This window comes from Mustela erminea, chromosome 3, assembly GCF_009829155.1.
Source record: "Mustela erminea isolate mMusErm1 chromosome 3, mMusErm1.Pri, whole genome shotgun sequence".
Taxonomy (NCBI): domain Eukaryota; kingdom Metazoa; phylum Chordata; class Mammalia; order Carnivora; family Mustelidae; genus Mustela; species Mustela erminea.
Window position 1 is genome coordinate 8021699 of NC_045616.1, and position 20251 is coordinate 8041949.

Consider the following 20251-nt stretch of genomic DNA (forward strand, 5'->3'; position numbering starts at 1 on the left):
AACGCCAAACCACGGATGATGGAAGAGCTAGCAAACCCTCCTCACATCCACTAGGATTTCTCTGAGGCCTTGAAGGAATTTAAATTTACTAAGATAGTAAAAGCAATTATGTGCCCTCCTGAGTCTTATCTCCATAAGCCTCTGTTCGAAAGCTGCCCCAGGACAGTCAGGAGTCAGTGCGAGACGCGGGGAGTGCCCGTCCCGGTCCGTGAAATTCCGATGTTTTTGTTTAATCTGGTGATGCTCTGAATCCCGGGAGAGTGGAGGAGGGATGACCATGAACTGGAAACTGCTAGAAGGCTCAGACAGCCAGGGATTCCCCTCCTCCCTCCATGGGCCGTCCGTGCAAACACAAGGTCTCCTGCCACACGGCGGAAGTCACTGGCGTCCGATGGCAGAACCTGCCGCCCCTGCACACGGAGGGTGAGCTGCCGAGACCGTGCCCTGCCCGCAGCCGTGCGAGCTGTCTGCTGACGTCATGAGTTCGTAACCATGTCTCAGCCTCTCCCGTGCTCCATCTCACATCCAGGGATGCAGCCAGAGGGCGGCTGGTGCTCAGATCCCCCGTGATTCCCAGATTTGGGAATCTGGGAATCTCTGCCATAGCGTGAGTCTCCGGCCCGAGAGCCAGCCCAGGTGCCACAGGTCCCCCCCTCCTGCTCGGAGCCTGCGGTGTGTGATCAGTGTGGCCCCAGGGAGCTGGGGTGGCTGGTGCCAGGCTGAATTCTGGACATTGCAGACCTCCTGCAAGCATCCGGCCGGGCGGACAGCCACAACTTGTCAGGAGAGCTGCGGGCGAAGCCTGGATGAAGACTCTAATTTATAAGGAAAGTTAGCTGAGTTTGGATCCCAGATTTCATTTTCTTCTTAAAAAGGGGCTCATTAAGATGACTGTAGGTTGACCTCAGAGTCAGATGGTGGTCAGGGATGCCCACGCACTTCCCACCAGCCCCTGGTGTCACTGACGGCGCAGTATGGGGATGGAGGCCCACTCGTCCTCCTGAGGGAAGCCCGCCTGAGGCCGCGCATCCGGCCCCAACACCGAGATGTGGGGATGCTGTCCCCGAGTGCCCTTGTTCTCTTCCCATCAGTGACGGTCTTTCCTTTACAAAGGCGAATGTGTGCACAAGTGGGCAAATGGAAGGACGGACAATGCGGCCGACAGTGAGTGAATGGCATGAGTGGGCTTTGGTTTGCCAAAATGGGGTTGGGGGCTGCACCGGGGCAGGCGGGCTTTGAATGCAGCCATAGGCCTGTGTCCCTCGGAGTCGGGGTGAGCACCCAGAGGAAGCATGACACTTCCCCGCAAGCTCAGGGACCAGCAGGCATGAGGCCAGCGGAGTAGGAAGGAAGACGCTCTTTTCCAGCCCAACACTTTGGAAATCCATGACCACTCATCCCCTGAAGTGTTGGTGACCCAGAGCTCACCACTCAGACAAGCGGCTTGTGGACCCCTGACTCCCAGAACAATCAACCAGAACTAGTGCTTGAACTTGTACAGGAGATTTCTCAGGATGTGAGTTCTCTGAGGACAAAACCCGCAGTCCTCTCTTCGAAGGCCGGCATGCAGACTGTGTCAGAGACCTCACACGCGTGTGCACCTCGGTCATGGCCATCTTCCTGCAGGCACAATGCGGGTACCGTCGTGGGACAGATGTCGACACAGATGAGGCAGCCACGCGTGCACCAGGAATGTCTGGGATGCTGCACGGGGTGCACAAGCTTGGAGAAGATGCTGAGGAGGGTGTCTGCAGCCATCTTTCCCATTCGTGCATGTGAGCCGCACCAGGTGCTGTGGCTCTGTGCCTGTGTGTGTGCATGTGTGTGTGCACGTGTGAGGGCATGCACCTGTGAGAGCACACAGGTGTGCGCATGTATGTCTGAGAGTGTGCACGTGAATGTGCAGGTGGTGTGAGTGTGTGCACTTGTGAATGCAGGCAGGGGTGTGCAACGATGCACATGCAAGTCTGTGCAGGCAGGTGAGTTCTTGCACATTTGTGCACATGCACGGGCAGGTGTGTGTGCATGCAAGTGTGTGCACATGTGCACACAGGCAGGTGTGAGGGCAGGCTCATGTGTGTATGTATACATGCAGGTACATGTGCATGCGTGCACACACGTGTGTGTGCACACCGAATATACTTATAGATGCATAAGCGCAGTCTCAGCAGTTATGCTGGTGGGTCCGCAGCAAGAAAGAGGTGGGTCAAAGCCCGGGTTCCCCTCCGACCTCACAGTCAGGTTGTGTCCCCTGGGCATGGGGAGGCCACTGAGATGTGGATGCTGGAAGAGCAAGGAGTGGGTCCATCAGGAGCCGTCACGGGGTGACAGGGGTCCTGGCATCTGTGTGTGGAGCCAGTGAACCAGCAGTGGAAAGGATGAGTGAAGGAGCCCACCAGTTCTGAACTCCAGGCTTTCCTCTCTGACCTGCTGAGGCCCTAGTGTCATCCCCCAAGCCCCCAGGGCCCAGGTCCATGCTTCAGAGCCTCCCGCGAGCCACCAGTCTCCTGCGTGTCCCCCTCTAGCTGGCACCGGAAGTCCCAGAGCCCCGTGTCGCTGTCCCCCCAAACCTCCCTACCATTGTCTCTAAGACAAGAGCCTAAGCTGCACATACCACTAGCTGTCCCCTTTGGACTGGCCCACTGGGTGTCCCTCCCAGCCACTGAGGAGCACAGGTCCCCAGGACACAGGTGGCAGTGCAGACCCTCGTTCCTGTGTGAGCCCAGAGACCTCAGTCACTCCTCTGCACACAGGCAATGGTGCCGACGGTGACGGCGAGAAGGCCAGTTTCCCAGACCCTTCCCATCTGCCTCCTACACCCTGAAGCCACACAGCCCCCTGACCACATGTCCCTGTGCCCCGAGGCTTCCATCTGGGCTTCACCACCGGTCAGAGCCACCTGCAGGACAAATGCACGTGGGCCCACAGGCTCTGCTCTGACCTGCCTCCCTGGCATTGATCACGTTCTGTTTGTGATGATTTAGGTCCACATCCGCGTCCACATCCACTTCCAGCTGGCCTCGTCCTGTCCTTGGAGCTTCAGAGAGGGACTGAAATGTATTTTTGTTGGGAGAGTCCTGGGCATTTCAGCAAAAAGCCAACATGGGAGAAAACTCCTGGTCCCCTTGCCCCACACGAGCCTGCCCTGCACTCCAGGACCCTGTGTCTCCCACCCAATCCCGTGAGGGCCCAGCATGGAACCCACCCCCATGGCTAGCATCCATGGGAGCTCTGAGCTCTTCCTGGATTTTGTCACCAAGGGCTTCCTGTACCTTGAGGACAAGGTTCTCCCAAACCCCATGACCTGGACCCGTCAGGTAAGAGAGGTTGGACAGGACCACAGGACAGGTGGTGTCCACTTCCAGCATGGTGATCGTAGGGCCACCCAGTGCCATCGCTTCAGACAAAACACACCAATGACCAGAACTTGTCCTTCACAAGAAGACCTGGTGTGTTTTGATCCTGGCTGAACCGTTAACTTTGTGTCAACACAACCAGTATAATCTCACTGGGCCCATGAGGACCTGGACGGGGGACGCTTGCTCGTGACGGCATCCCGCAGGCTTGGTGCCCGCCCAAGGGCATGGGAGCCGCCCTGGCTGCTGACGCTCGAGTGGGCATGGAACTGCAGGAGGGTTTATAGGGTGGCAGCAGCCATCCAGGAGGCAGGTCAGAGTCTTTGGGCCTCAGACCCAGCTGGGGGGACGCTGAGTGCGGTGCTAGACACGTAGTGAAGAGCCCAATGACAGAGTGTCCCGCTCTCAAGGTCCCAGAGAAGCAGCTCGTGTGGACGTCGCCTTGATGGGCCACTTGTTTTCCGCTGGTTCCGCCGTCAGAAGGAGAGCACTTGCCGTCCTGGGTGTCACGCTGGCGGTGGCCTGTGCACACAGCCTCTTCCCCTTCCTCCAGAGAGGCCAGGACCTCCTGTAGGGTGAGTAACTAGTAAATACCATCTCTGGCCCTGGGAAGCTGCTGTCCACAGCCACAGAAACAGACAGCAGCGTGGCAGCCCTGAGAGCCAGGCAAGGCATGTGCCGTGTTTCCTCCTGAGTCCCGAGAAGGGAGCTGTGGTTCTAGAAGGTGGACGGGTTGCAAGTCGGTCCTGTCTGAAGAGTAATTCAGGATCTCTACCCACGAGACTCTCCATTTCACCTGCTTGACTATTTGAAAAACTGTCTTTGGGAGAAATCACTTGTTCCTTTTCCTGGGCATGGTGTGTGTCTGGGACAAGCGGTGCTGCAGTGTCAAGTGTGATCAGGATTGGTTTGGGTGCTTGCAATGGCCACACCTCAAGCTCTGCATCTGTTTGGCTAAAAAAAAAAAAAAAAAGGCACCAAACACATTGAAGGCATTTGCCTTGAGCAGAAGGTTGGAGGTGCCTCTGGCTGCCCCACCCTGGGGACGCACTCTGTCCCCAGCAGGCTCCTGCATCCCCGCAGTCCGGTTGGGGCTGTCTACAGACTCCTTAGAAGTGGGAGGACTCTCACACTGACAGCCCCCATCCCACCTCTGCTGGGCCCCACTTCTCCCAATTCCACTGGACTTGGGGCTTCATGACCATGTGGAAAGTTGCACCAATATCCCTCACAGACCCCCGTGCCCCTAAGAAAGCGCCTAATGCGGCGCAGGCAACAGGAAGCCTGAGGCGAGCACTGGACTCAGAGAACATGGGTCTGCACGCACCCCTTCCCTCGCCATGCCTGCCACGTGCAGGAGCTTGGGAAGTCGTCCGTCATGGGGACCCCTGACATGCCACGCTGTGCTGAGTGCCCTGTGTCTGGACGATGGCAGGAAAGGACACCAGACACGCGTTTCAGGCGCTGCGGGGAAGGCGGGCTCGTCTCGCCCACATGAGCCTGCAGTCCCCGTGCTGTTCAACAGCTGTCCTGTGGGTTAACTAATCTGCCCTTCTATCTGATAGTCATTAAGGCCCCACCTGTATAAAACCACAGTAACACAAGTTAGGAGTCACGTGGCTGTGGTGGCTGAGTTGTCATGGGTGGGAGGAGCCCATGGACCGTCATACACACAGTCAGCTGTGGAAGTCACAGTCCACACATTGGAGCTTGTGATCTCTGCTGCTTCGCTGGAGTGCCATACGCCACCGCCTGTCGGAGGGCTGGACCCGCGCCTGCTGGACTTGGAGTCAGCACAGTGATCGCCCACGAGGACGCAACCCGTCAGGTTTTATCTGGGGCTGTGGATGACATGTCGTGGGCGTTTTAGCATCAACGGGAGCATTTTGAGGCTGGCTTGTTAACTGTTTACAAATACTTATTTGGAGAATATTTCTCTCACTGTGTCCGATATCATGTTCGTTGATAGAGGACAGTGTTTTCCCAGCCGACCATCAGCTCACTGCAGTTTCGCCGAAAGATCACTGTCGCAGGTTACATTTCTCGGCCCCCAGTTCAACTCACGATGCTGCTCTGTGTTCTCAGGGGTTTGCGTTCTTATCACAGCGCTGGGGTCTTCGTGGAGCTGGAGGCCACGAGGTGGGGCTGCCGGCGCGCTCACTGCTGGGCCCTTGCCCCGGCGTGTCCAGTCTAGGCTTGGCCCCAGGAAGGCCCCAGAGGCCCGTGTCCAGGGCCTGGTCACCCCCGGGAGGGCCCCAGGAGCCTGAGGTACAGCTGTGTCCAAGATCACTATCCTTCTGAGTCCTTCCATGAAGCCCCCCATACAGGACTGGAGACTGGACGGGGCACAGTCGAGGACACATGGAGGTCCTGGACATGCACACCTGATGGTCATGCTGTGGCCTGTAGTGGTCTGATGGGGTATGGGAGCAAGGCCAGGGCACCCTGCATGTCTGTGCCGCTTGAGTCTGGCTCAGGAGAAGCTCCAGAGTAGGGTACCGGGGCTCAGTTCAGGGAGGAGCAAATGGAGGCAGCTGGAGGTTCTGGGTAGGAAGGAGTCGGCCGTGTTTGCGGACAGATGTGTGCATGGCCATGTGGGTCTATAAGAGCAAGGCTGAGGCCCTTCTGCGGATCCTGAAGTCCTCATGGAAGCCATGTGCTCGTCAGCACGGAGGGGACGCGTGTGCACTGTTTGTGCAAAGCTGAGACTATCGCACAGGCATCCTTATGGCAATGGTTCTCACAATTTCCAGCCACTGCCGAAAGGAAGCCGTGGGAAGCAGAGACTGGCCTGCAGACCCGGACACCTGGGCCTAGCCGGGCTGGGACGCGCCGAGTGAGGAACATTGGCCAACTTCATTCCTGGTGACTGGGTTTCGGTAAATGGGTCAGGCACATCAGGATCCCAAAACAGCTCCATGGCCATCCTCAGTGACCCCGGGGCCCACACGGTTTGTGGCCCCAGGGTAGGAAGACTCCAGCGTCCGTGTACTGAACAAGGGCTCTTCAGAGACAGTGGACGTGCGGCTCTTCCGCAAGTGTGTGCTCACCCGCCGTGGGACCGGAGGGTTGGAGGATCTGGGGCACCCAGCCCGGCCTCTGGACAAGGGAAGGGCTGGGAGGGTGATAAGATGCCCACGGCCAGGGTTTCCGCCTCTCTGCCTCTGTGACGACACTTCCGTAAAATCCCAGAAGCACTGGTTCCGAGAGCTTCCAGATGGGGAGCTCAAAGGTCCCTGTGTGCCATGGGCCGGCCACACAAGCCACGAGGACAGACGCATGTTTGTTGTGGGCCTCACCCCTCACGTCTCTCCTTTGGGCTACTGGTCTGTACCCTTGAGTGAACCGGTAAAGGCCGTGCTTACCTGAGCTCCCTGGGACCCTCTGGATAGCTAAGGAGCTGAGGAGGGGGTCCTGGAACCTCCCTGGGGCAGCCTGTGGCCAAAAGGGCAGACACCGGCCCGGGGTTTGTGACTTTGGGATGAGGCCACCTGGGGTGGACCAGCTGGGAGTGGAGATCTCAGCCACCTGGCGTCTGCCCAGTGTTGTGTGCAGGGCCAGCTTCAGATGTGCTCCACGGCAGCCTGTGTCCGGAGCCCTGTGAGTCACCTTGGGGCACAGAGTCCGTGAGCAGGGCCATGCTGCCTCAGCAAGGGAGGGCAGTGCTGGCTTCGGGGGTAAGAACGAGAGTCATGAGGTTTGGACTCACACGTGCCCTGTGCCCTTGCTTTTGTGGGGTGTCCCTGTCCCTCTGGGTCCGGGAGAGACTCTGCAAGCCCAGCATGGTCCTTGGAGCCCCTGTCTGTTGTGCAGGTTTCTGCCTCCTTCCTGCTGCCCCTTGTTCGCATCCCATAGTGAGAACTCCTGAGGTCACAGGCCTGGGGCCCAGCAGAGCGGCACCTGCCCTGCAGTGTGCTCCCCAAGCCCTTAAGGACGAGGTCCCCCAGCGCTTGGTGGCCAGTCTCATCTCCCAGAGTCCCAGGATGATGCACGGAATTGTGTCTTTCCCATAACACACTCAGAGGCCGCGGGGGGTGCAGGGGGCTGGAGAGGGCGCATGAGGGTGTCTGTGCCAGGCTCTGCCCCCCTGGACCTGGGAGGCGGCTGGGGTCTCTGCATCCGGCACCTGCGGTCTTGGGCTGCACAGATGCCCTCCAAGCTCAGAGACTGGTTCTTCCTGCAATGGGGTCATTAGTGAAGATTTAGGACAAAAAAGGAGAGAAGAGAGCTGCCAAGAGTACTCACTGATTTTCTGGGGTATCTTGTGCCCACCTCCTCCTAAATATAGACATTTCCATCCTAAACAGTTTAATTCCTACAAAGGTGTATGTGTTTGAAAGTATTCTGATAGTCTATTTATTTTTACAAATTATGCATTTCCTTTCATGAAGTATTGATTATGCAAGGTTTGTTAGTAACAGAAGCTACTTGGGCACCCCTCAAAGCACTTGCCCACTTTACATTATTCGTTTGGAGCCTCATGTCTGAACCCAGGAGCACAATCTTGGGCTGCAGGTTAGTCTGGGCCACTCTGACAAGCCACCCCGACTGGCTGGCATGCACATAGGAGACTAGCATGTCTCAGGCTCCGGCCGCTGCAGGTGCAGATCCGGAGCCCGTTTCGTGTCGGGTGAGGCGGCGGGCAGATGCACCAGGCTGTGTCTATGCCGGCAGGGGCCCTCAGCCCATCTTACTCATCCCATCACGGGGTCCGCCTGTGGCTGTCTTCACATCGTCCCACTGGGTGAGGCTTCCGCGTATGAATTTTGAGGGACATGAACATGGGGACGAGGGAAGCATTTCAAGCATGAAATAAAATTAAACGCGAATCTTGTCATTAGAGACTGCCGGCACATTTCAGTAATTTGTCCTTTCTTAAGTGCACAACGTAAAATGGGGAAAGTTTACGAGCTTCTGTGTCCTGGTTAGGGAACAGAGGACTTGGCTCCTTGCAGTCACAGAGGGGGTCTGGGCCAGGGGGAGTGAGACTGCGTGGGGAGGTGGTGGGAGTGGGCAGGACCCTGTGCTCCTTGCACTGCGTGGGCAGCACTGGGGTAGGGGTCATGCCTTCTGTGAGATGTGGAAACAAGGCCCATGGGGGAGCCGGCCAGGACCACTCCAGATGGGGCTCAGGGGACGTGGGCTTGTTGTTGCCTCACGCTGCCCTTGGAGGACACTGAACATGGCAGAGGTGTCTGTTCTCAGACAGGGTTCACCATGCTGTTTTGTTCCACAGGACAGAGTAGAGACCCTCCTGTCATCAGCATCGTGGAGAGACCAGATGCATGGTGGTCCGCGCCATCTACCATGGGGGACACGGGAGGGCAGGTCACTAGGGGCTGGTGCCTGGGCCTCGCTGCCAGCCTTGCCAGCTCCACCTTACCAATCGGGAACTCCCATGCATTTACTCACTTTCCTGGTTTCAAGGGGAAGATCCCGAAAGAACCGGTATTCAGTCCCAAACTCTGTCTCTAGGGTAGCCCAGAGCAAACCATGGTGATCTCACCGTGACATGCATCTGTGGTCTCAGCGGCAGGGGTGGGATCCCGGTGGTGGACGGGGTTCCCGGGACAGGGGGCTACTTGTCTTGGGGCAGAAGGGAGGAGCGGAGACCAGAGCGGGGGCAGAGGACACCGCGAGACACAGACATTCGGTGTGGGACAAGCCCACCCATCCTTCTGGTTTCAGTCATAGGAAACCCTTGGCTTTAATACATAATTGACCTCAGTATTGAGGACATGGTGGTCTCACGTGAGATGTTTGTAAAGAAAACAAAACAGCTAAAGAGCGGGTTTTGTCCTCACAAGCTCATCTTGTTGGTGGCTGACTAATGGTTACAGACGCTCTTGCTGGGGACAGTGGCATCCACATGCGATCCCGGGAGCCAGATCAGCAGAGACCCGGGACCAGGGTGATACCTGTCCTTCCCTGGACGCCTGGATGCCCCGCAGGGCATCATCCCTTCATGCACTCGTGGACCCACACTTTGTTTTTACAACAGACCCGTCCTTGGTCCGCTTGGTGGGGAGCCTTCCTGCGGGCTGTGCACTGCTGAGCGTGGCTGGTCCGTGCAGCACCTACTGCCATGGGCGGGCCACGGGGGGGACCCAGGCTCCAGGCCCTGCTCCTTGGCGGCTGCCACTGCGGGGTCCTTCTCCTCTGGAATGGTGGTGGGTGCAGTCACACAGTCTTACTGTCACTCCCTCTGATGGTTCTTTCCCATTTTGCTTCATTGTGCCTACCAGGGAGACAGCATCTGGAGTACCCAAGGGACGTCCTCCTACGCCTGTGGTCCCCGTCACCTAAAGCTCCTGCCCCTTCCTGGACCCACCACTGGGCACACTGACCACTGGGCACACTGACCATGGTGGCGCGGGACCCACACCGGTGTAGGGGAGGGTCCATGACCCTGTCTTTTGCCCTGGAGAGGAAGGTGTCCATGCTGTGCTGGTGCTAGGGCCGTTCTACGGAGGGAGATGCCACTTCTGCCTCCTGTGCTGCCCCCTTTCTAAGAAGACTCCACGCCCACCATGTGGCTTGGACTCGGGACCCTGAGAACAAGAGTGGGGACTTTGCTGACAGCCCACCAGGCGCCCCTCAGAGCAACCCCTTTCAAAGCATCCTTGAGAGAGGACAGGAGCAAAGACAGTCGATGCCCTTTGTCTCACGAGGTGTTGAGAAATAACCCAGGGCCATGAAGACTGTCCCCCAGTAGTATCTGTCCCTGTGCAGATGCCACGCTGGCATCTTGCAAACTTATCCAGGACCCTGTCCTTCCAGGGACCACAGTCAGACCCTGGATCTGACCCACAGGGCTGGGACCACATCTGTTTGTCCCCATCCTGCTCCCCAGGGTCGGCGGCCGCCTCATGACTCTGGGCTGCAGGTGTGGCCCTGCGTGTGGCATCCTCCTAGCAGCGCAAACCAGGTCCCTCGAGGTATTCCTCAGGATGCTTGGGCTTCTCCCTGGATTCTGAGCTGAGCTCTGCCCCTGGCCAAGGTGTCACCCAGGGAGGGGAGGGCGTCTGCTGTCTCAGGGCCCTCGACCAGGCGGTCTCATCCATGGGTCTGCCAGCGAGCAGAAACTGGCCAGAGTCTCCTCCCGCCATCGAACTCTGAGGACAAAGAAATGGGGTCCTCGAGCTTAACTGCACTTGTCAGGGCCATGGGGGTCCTGGCTCATGAGGAGCAAAAGTGACGAAGGAAGAAGGTGTCGCGTCTTAGTCCTGCTGAGTCTCCTTGTGCAGAACTCCAGCCCTGCGCACCAAGAATAAGGCTGCAGATGTGTTTTACCCCTCGGTTTTGCGGTGATGTACGTGGAAATGCAAAGACAAGAGAGCCAATCAGGAAGGTCATTGGTGAGGTCTTCTGAGATTGTTTCTAGACATTTCTTCAAGAGACCTTCAAAGACCAGCATTGCGCAAGGAGGCACTGAGGCTGCAAAGTAAACTCACAGTTCACTGAGGTCCTTACAGTTCGAATCCAGGAGACGCAGCCTCTAGAGGACCCAGAGACGTGCTCGGGGAGGGTGGGCGGTGCTTATGGGGGCGAGCCCATAGCCCTCCTCGCTCGCCGGGAAGAACGCTGACCAGTGGAGACGAGCAGCCACCGTGGGTCCCCCAGGGTGGGGCAGGACAGGTGCGGGGCGCTGGGCTGTGGCCAGAAAAGTAAGCCACGTGCCGGGCCATGTGGCACAGGTTGGCGGGCACCACAAAGCTCATGCCCGTCCGGGCTGGGCAGTTGCCGCCCCACCTCCCCAACAGTCTCCCTCGTGGATCCGCCCAGTCCGTGAGTTCCTGACCTCACATCCCAAGCCGCCTTCCCCCCGAAATGCTGAGATCTGTTCCCTTTACGTGTAATTGTGTCTCATTTAGGATTAATGAACTAGTGAGCCATTTGCTATTTGCTTACTAATCATAGAATGAATTACTACATTTCTTTTTTTCTTAAAGATTTTACTTATTTATTTGAGAGAGAGACAGATTGAGCACAAGCAGGGGGAGAGGGAGAAGTTGAGCAGGGAGACCAATGCAGGGCTTGATCCCAGGACCTTGAGATCATGACCTGAGCCAAAGGTAGTCACTCAACCGACTGAGCCCCCCAGGTACCCTGGATTATTACATTTCAATAAATAATTAAATGTCAACAAGAATCCCCAATAATTATTTATTATTTATGAAATAATAAAACCTGAAATTTATCAGTATTTTTTATCGTGATCATTGAGAACTTCAAAAGCACGGTCCATGGAGCGCATGGTGCCTGCTTCTTTTCTGAATTCTTCAAAAACCAGAAGAATCCAGTCTGTGGGGTGCACAGTGGCCCCAGATGGATCGAACACCTTTAAGGTCTTCACTCCGCAAAAGTGTGCGAGCCCCGTGGCCCGGGTGCAGGAGAGCCCCTGGGTGCTATGGGGCCGCCTGGAGGACGAGGGAGCGACTTTGGGCCTGCTGGTTCCAAGCAGAGAGGACACACAGGGAAGCAGATAGATGGAGGCAGACGAAGGGGAGAGAAGGTAGAGGCAGAGATCCAGAGGGAGAAGGAAGAGTCAAGGAAGGAAGATGCCGTGAACTGACCACATGACCCCTTGTCCATGGCCAGGACCCCACATGCTTGGGGCTGTTTCCACATACGTTCTGGGCTGTGACCCCACATGCTCAAGGTTATGACCCCTGGACTCAAGACAGTGATGCCACCTCTAGGGCTGTGACCCCAGGGGCTGGAGCCCACCAGCTCGGGGCAGTCACCTGTGTCCTGAAGACCGGGACCCCACATGCTCGGGGTTGAGACCCCACTCTGTCAAGGCTGTGACCCCACATGCTCGGGGCTGGACCCCACTTGCTCGAGCTGAGACCCCATGTGCTGGGGCCTGGGATCCCTCGTGTCTGAGCTGTGAGCCCAGACAGTTGGGGCTGTGACCCTGTATCCTCAGGGCTGTGACCCCATATGCTCAGGACCTTGGGACCATTTCTCAGGGTATGACCGTGTGGGCTCCGGGCGGTGAGGAGACCCACCCTTCCCTCGAGCTGGAAGGTGCTGGCTGCCTGCCATGGTGGGGAGGGCCCTGGGGTTCCACGTGGAGGCAGCAGACAACCGGGTACAGGACGGTGCTCGGAGCAGTCTCTGGGAGTGTGGGCCTGACGTCCTGCAGCAGAGCAGAGGACCATGTTCGGAGGCTGCGTGCTGGGATGGAGTGGGGGGTAGGGGCCACGCTGCCCTAGGGCTCACCAGATCTGCCCTGCTAGGAGGGGGGAGATGCTGGGTCTCAGGGTCAGGGGTAGGCAGTTACCTGGGCTCTGGCCTGGAGGTGCTGCTGGAAAGGGGCCCAGGTGAGTGAGTGGACGGGGAGCAGATTGGCAGCCCAGAGGTGCCCACATCAGGGAGAACCCCTGTTGGCTCCCCGCGGGTCCCCAGACACTCCAAGAGAGGTAGGGTCCTGGGTGCCTCCTCCGCTCACTGCCTTGCCTCTAAGGACTGTTTCCCCTTCACGCTCCCAGGATGAGCCTGTGCCTAGCCCGTGTACATGAGTGGCCTGTGTGGGCTGGAGAAGTCGTCCTCTCACCTCAATGCCTTGGCAGGGCAGGAGGAGGTGATGCTGGGCAGGCTTGTACCAGTCTACATGGCGCGGTGCTGGGGGCCACCACCAGTCTGCCACGGCTCTCATCCCCTGGCACAAATCCTGCCTGTCCGGCCTTCAGGCTGTTTCCCACATTCGTGGCTTGCTGGGGGCTCAGCGCATGTGCCGCCGTGCCCCTGCACCTGCGTCAACACCCGCCCTTGGTCCCGTCCACTGTGGACGTGAAGACGGTTCTGGCGGTGCCTAGCGAAGAGAGGACCAAGGACGCTTGGTGACATCAGTAGCAGATGCTTCTGTGTCCTGGGCACCAGGGAGATGGTGGAAACTCAGACAGGCTGTGAGGCCGTCATCACACAGAGGACGCGGAGCCCGCAAGAGCCCACCTTCCCGTCTGAGCTCAGAATCAGATTTTCTGTGCTGCAGATGAGAGGGCAGGTCTGTCATTGTTAATAGCTCACTGACCTCCTAGAGCTGAGGCCTCAGGACGACCTGCAGCCGTGGCCAGTGGTGTGGACCGTGAGCCATGCAGGGATCCCCGCCATGCAGGGATCCATGCTGTGGCTTCAGGGGGAAGGTGGCCGCAGTGAAAGCCTCTCTGTGGGGAGACCCATGTCCCCAGAGGGACCCGGGCCAGCAGCTCTGCCTGCAGCCATCACCAGCCTGCTGTGGCCAGAGCCACAAGCCTGGCACATGGGTTCCCAGTCAAGGGACCACCCATCCGGAGCCCAGGCTGGGGCAGGAGAGGCAGGTGTTTTGAGCTGCAGCCTCTGGGAGCCAGGGCAGGCAGGGAAGAGTCCAAAGAGAATTCCCGTTCACAGCTACAGCGCCTGGCGCGGTAACTGGCAGACAGGACCCCAATGGAAGTGTGGGCCGCACAGCCTTGCCTTGGTGCCTTGGGGTGCCCTGGTCTGCAGGAAGCCCAGGGAAGCCCTCCAGGCTGGAGTCCCCATGGTGAGGCAGGAGCAGCCTGGGCCCCGGAGGAGCTCTCTGCTGGGGAGGCCCCTTTGTGGGGAGCACGAGACGGTCTGCCACCAGCCAGGGCAGGTCTGGTCCATGGCAGTGCACCATGGCCGCAGGAGCCCAGGGCAGGGAGGGGCAGGAGAAGGGGCTGGTGTCTTCCCAGCTCCAAGCTGGGCCAACCCCGGTCTGGATGTGAGGACGTGTCTCGTCAACCTGTTCACTACAAAGACTCCCAGGGCTGTCTCGGTTCTGTCAGTGAGCTCTGGGCTCCCATCACTGCACATGTGTGCACACGTGTGTATGTGTGTGTGTACATGCCATCAAATGAGCACGCATGTGTGTGCACACCTGTGCACACAGTGTCACAAGGGTATAAACAAAGTTCATAGAAGGACTCCCTCCGATGACTCCTGGGACGTGCAGAGCCCGGGGTGTGGAGGCAGCGTGGCTGTATCACATCCTTCCCGGCAGGGAGTGCCCCTGGCCTGTGTCGGACCCCGGGGAGCTGGAGTTGGGGCCGGCCATGTTGCTGGGGGACTGGACATTACAGGGGCTCTCTGGGCCAGGCCGAGCTGGGGGTGCAGAGTTGTGGTCTCTCATGGAGGACCAGGTCTGTGTGGGAACCTCATGGGGCCTTTCTCCATGGGGGGCTGGGCCCAAATGTGCTTGTGTCCTGATGTGCCCAGGGGTTACCCTGGGGCAATGGGGGAGGAGGCGAGTGCCTGCTCGCACCCGGGGCTCCTGGCCCACTGGCCCCAAGCTCAGAATGTGGAGCTCCCCACCCGGGGTTGTCCTCAACCCCAGCTCTGTCTCCCTCATTCCCCTGGAGGACTGGAGGCTCAGCCTCGGGGCGTCCCCTCCCCTGCTTGCCTCTACCGGACACCTTCATGGCTCTTCTCGCAACGACCACCCTGGTTTCTGCAGGTAAACATTTCTCCTGGAGCAGAGTGTGTTTCTTGGGCATGAATCTGTGGTTACAGTGTCTCTTTGTCCCCAAACTTGCAGGCTGGGCCAGCAGGTCGCATGAGTCTGGCCGCGGGCGTAAGCCTGTTCCTCGCTTTCTGGAGAGGAGACCAGGAGACCCCTAGCATCTTCTCCAGGAGCGAGAGAAAGGAGATGAGTTTGCGCACTTAGAGCTGTCATGTCCGCTGTTAACACTGGGGGACCTGCAATCGTCTCCTATCCTTGCGGTAAGAAGCGTGGTCTCGTGCTTGAGACACTGGAGCCGCCAGATGCAAACCGGGCCTCACGCGGGGCCTGCTTCCCTCCCCGTGCATGTCGGCTCACGTGTGTTGGGTCAGCTCTCGGGACGCCTGCATGGCTCCCCACACACCAGAAGATGGAGGGAGTCATTTACGGTGTTTAGAGATGTGATTCCACAAGTCCGTGTCCTGGATAGGCGCTGCCGATCATAGCCACACTGAATACCATCTACTGATGTTGCGTTCAGGGTCCAGACCTGCTTAAAGAGCCACACGGACCTGACCCATGTCACTTTTGCACACACATGGGAGGCACGAACAGGCTCCGCAGGCTGACAGGCAGACAGACTGACGGAGGCCAGCGTGGCCCACTCTGCCAGTGCTGGATCCAGCCTCTGTGTCCGTGAGGACGTGGCACCTCATGTGGCCGTGTCCATGAGGTCTGCAGCCTCGGGCTTCATCTCAGTGGCTCATGCTGGGACGTCTGCACCCCAGGCTGTGGCCCAGAGACTGCGATGCAGGAGGTCTGGGCCCCCGGGAGGCTCTGCTCACCGGCTTGTCTGTTGACTGTAAACATGGTGAGAAGAGGCACCAGCTGCCTTCACTGCAGACAATGTTCCAAGGATGTTTGCAAAGCGGAAACTAGGGCGCCTCCCCGCACAGAGGGGAAGGGTTTGCTCCCTGTTGACGTGACAGAGATGAGCCCCTGGGGTGCCTGCTCCCCTGTTCCGAGGCCACCACACTGGGCCCAGGGCCTCTGTGAAGAGTGGGGTTCTCACCTCCAAGGACTGCTGGAGCACGTGGCCCCAAACGCAGCAGCTTAACACAGCACCCGTGGTTCATCACACCATCAGGGGTCACAGGCCAGCACGGACCTCGCTGGGCCAGAGTCGCCATCTGGGGGACAGCGGTCCTCCCAAGACTCCGAAGAACCTCCTTTTCCCCTCCCTCCCAGCTCCAGAGGTGCCCATGTTGCCTGGCGGGCCTTCCCCGTCTTCAGGCGGCCACAGATCTCTGACCATTTTTCCTGTCCTCCCCATTCTCCTCCCCTCGTAAGACCCGGTGCTTGTGTGGCCGCCTTGAGGGCTCAGGAACAGCCCCTTTCAGCCTTTGCTGTTAGCCGTCCCAGCCCTGCCTGCAGCTGAATGCCCTCGCTGTGCAGCCAGGCCTGCTCATGGCTCTGAGGATTCAGACACAGACTTCTTTGGGGGACTGTTCTCCTGCCCCTGCAGTTTCAGGGAGCCCCAGAAAGGCGGTGGCCCTTGTCTGGGGCCAGGGTCCCATGTCTCTGCCGACTGGTGTGTCAGCTTCTACCAAAAGTTCATGACAAGGACAGCTGGGGGGCTCAGAGGGTTAAAGCCTCTGCCTTCAGCTCAGGTCGTGATCCCGGGGTCCAGGGATCGAGCCTCAAGGCAGGCTCCCTGCTCGGCGGGCAGCCTGCTTTCCCCTCTCCCGCTGCCCCTGCTTGTGCTCCCTCTCTCACTGTGTCTCTCTCTGTCAAATGAATAAATAAAATCTTAAAAGAAAGAAAACTTCGCGGTGACCTGGTGTCACGTGCACAAAGCAGCTGTGACATCCAGAGCCCTTTATGGAAGTTCTGGGCCGCGCACATTGGTATGGACGTCAGGTTCACTCTGCTGTGTCCCTCGTGTCCACCGTGTCTGTCACTGGCTGTGCCCCCGATGCCAGCTACTCGGCTCTCGATGAGGGAGTGTTATAAACTGAGTGTAATTATGGCCTTTGGCAGCCAGGGTTTTCATGGGTGACAGCCTGAGGAGAGTGGTTCTCAGCATAGCACTGGCCTCCTCATTCCCTCGGTGCACATTTGGGCTTCTTACTGACTCATGGTGGCCCGCGGGGTCGCAGCTGGTGGCAGGAGCTTGGCTGATTTTGCTGAGTTGCTCGCGTCGTGAGCCACACATCTCAGGGTGGCTGGAGAGGCTTCCTGCCACTCTGCCTGAGGCCACGGGTGTCCACTCTGCAGCTCCACCTGGGCAGAGGCCAGCTTGGACCCCTGCCCCCGGGGCACTGGCCCCAAAGTGCCATGGGCAGGGGGCTGGACGGATCCCCTGGGGCTGGAGTTGCTGGGATGCACGAGGCCGGGGACGCAGGGCGCTGGGGACCCAGCACGGTGCTTCCGGTCCCACCACAAAGGCTCTGTTGCCTTGTCCTGCACTGCGGATGCCAGTTCTCTGACAGGGAACGGGGCCAGTCTGTGAGCATGGGCTCACCCGGGAGCTCCAGAGGGCTGCGCGCAGGGCCCCTGGCTCACCAGCGGGAGCATAGCACAGGTGTCTAACTCGATTCTGATAAGGCTTATCGCCCTCAAGTCCTGTCCGGCTCAGGACCTCTGGATGTGCCTGTCCTCGACCCCACATGGGGCAGGCCCTGCACATACTCTGCTGAAGTGAGTACTGGCTCCTTACAAGAACAGTGCCAGACAAATAACCCACTTTACTTCTCCCCTTGTGCCATAGAGACCTCTGCCAAAGAGGGATCCTGTCTCCATCACAGCTTCTGTCTTTCTCCAAACGCCCTGAGCCGACCAGCCGAGCCGTCTCCCATGCGGCCGAGATCATGGAAGCTTCCGTGCAGGCCCTGAAGATGAGAGTCTTTGGGAAGCTCCGGGGATCCTGGCCTCCCACAAGTGAGCCCCCTGAGATGCCCCCCCAGCAGCGGTCCCAAGGGGCAGAGACCGGGCTGAGAGGGGACTGAAGAGTGCTTCTTGCTCGCCTCCCTACTCGCTCCCAGGCAGACGCAGTGGGTCTGTCACCGCTGCTCCAACAGACGTGGGATGTGTCTCGGTTCACTTGGGAGGTGACGGTCCCTCTGTGGTCCAGACTGAACAAGGGCAGCCACTCAAGCCCCTGGTAGGCTGTGTCATGGCATCCAAGAGCCGCCGTGCCCTGGTGGAGAGACAGGGCGGCCAGGGATGGCGCAGACGGGGAGAGCCATGTGCGGGGCTTTGCGAGGGGTCACGTTCCTGTAACAGCAGCCTGGGCAGCCGGCAAAGACGGCAAGCCCCTCCCTGCTGTGTGGCTGTGGCCTCTGAGACTTCCTCCGGGCCTCTGAGAACCGCTTTGCTGGACTCTGAATGGCGGACAGAAGTGGCTGCTGGCAGAGTGGCCACCCTCAAGCAAGGCAGCCTGTTGGTGAAAACGGGGGTGTGGTTGGCTGGACCTCCGGGCAGTGTATGAGCCCTGCACAGGGAACTAGAAGATGGGGTTTGTGAGAAGCAGACTAACCTGGACTTTTCAGCGTGGCATCAGGAACCACGTGGTCCCTAGGTTCCTCCCCCAAAAGAGCCATAGACACTTCGTGCCGACTTAGCCTTTGTTTCTTTTATTGAGTTTTATGGTTTTTTAAAATTTATTTTTTATTTATTTTCAGCATAACAGTATTCATTATTTTTGCACCACACCCAGTGCTCCATGCAATCTGTGCCCTATATAATACCCACCACCTGGTACCCCGACCTCCCACCCCCCTCCCCTTCAAAACCCTCAGATTATTTTTGAGAGTCCATAGTCTCTCATGGTTCACCTCCCGTTCCAATGTCCCCCAACTCCCTTCTCTTCTCTAACTCCCAGTGTCCTCCATGCTATTTGATATGCTCCACAAATAAGTGAAACCATATGATAACTGACTCTCTCTGCTTGACTTATTTCACTCAACATAATCTCTTCCAGTCCCGTCCATGTTGCTACAAAAGTTGGGTATACATCCTTTCTGATGGAGGCATAATACTCCATAGTGTATATGGACCACATCTTCCTTATCCATTCGTCCGTTGAAGGGCATCTTGGTTCTTTCCACAGTTTGGTGACCGCGGCCATTGCTGCTATAAACAGTGGGGTACAGATGTCCCTTCTTTTCACGACATCTGTATCTTTGGGGTAAATACCCAGGAGTGCAATGGCAGGGTCATAGGGAAGTTCTATTTTTAATTTCTTGAGTAATTTCCACACTGTTCTCCAAAGAGGCTGCACCAACTTGCATTCCCACCAACAGTGTAAGAGGGTACCCCTTTCTCCACATCCCATCCAACACATGTTGCTTCCCATCTTGCTAATTTTGGCCATTCTAACTGGTGTCAGGTGATATCTCAATGTGGTTTTAATTTGAATCTCCCTGATGGCTAGTGATGATGAACATTTTTTCATGTGTCTCATTACCATTTGTATGTCTTCATTGGAGAAGTGTCTGTTCAATATCTTCTGTCCATTTTTTGATATGATTGTCTGTTTTGTGTGTGTTCAGTTTGAGGAGTTCTTTATAGATCCTGGATATCTACCTTTTATCTGTACTGTCATTTGCAAATATCTTCTTTCATTCCGTGGGTTGCCTCTTTGTTTTGTTGACTGTTTCCTTTGCTGTGCAGAAGCTTTTGATTTTGATGAAGTCCTAGAAGTTTATTTTCTCTTTTGTTTTCTTTGCCTTTGGAGACATATCTTGAAAGAAGTTGCTGTGGCTGATATCGAAGAGGTTACTGTGTATGTTCTCCTATAGGATTCTGATGGATTCCTGTCTCATGTTGAGGTCTTTTATCCATTTTGAGTTTATCTTTCTGTACGGTGTGAGAGAATGGTTGAGTTTCATTCTTCTACATATAGCTGCCCAGTTTTCCCAGCACCATTTATTGAAGAGACTGTCTTTTTTCCTCTGTATATTTTTTCCTGTTATGTAGAAGATTATTTGACCATAGAGTTGAGGGTCCATATCAGGGCTCTCTAATCTGTTCCACTGGTCTATGTGTCTGTTTTCTTGCCAGTACCATGCTGTCTTGGTGATCACAGCTTTGGAGTAAAGCTTGAAATCAGGTAACGTGATGCCCCCAGTTTTATTTTTGTTTTTCAACATTTCCTTAATGATTCGGGGTCTCTTCTGATTCCATACATATTTTTGGATTATTTGCTCCAGCTCTTTAAAGAATACCAGTGGAATTTTTATCAGAACAGCATTAAAAGTATAGATTGCTCTAGGCAGTAGAGACATTTTAACAATGTTTACTCTTCCGATCCAAGAGCATGGAATGGTCTTCCATCTTTTTGTGTCTTCTTCAATTTCTTTGATGAGTGTTCTGTAGTTCCTCGAGTACAGATCCTTTAGCTCTTTGGTTAGGTTTATTCCCAGTATCTTATGGTTCTTGGTGCTGT

At 57.1% G+C, this 20251-nt stretch overlaps 1 pseudogene; it reads left to right on the top strand.

The window, feature by feature from the left end:
• The window catches only part of LOC116585788, a 73357-nt pseudogene that overhangs the window by 13326 nt on the left and 39780 nt on the right, over nt 1-20251 (top strand).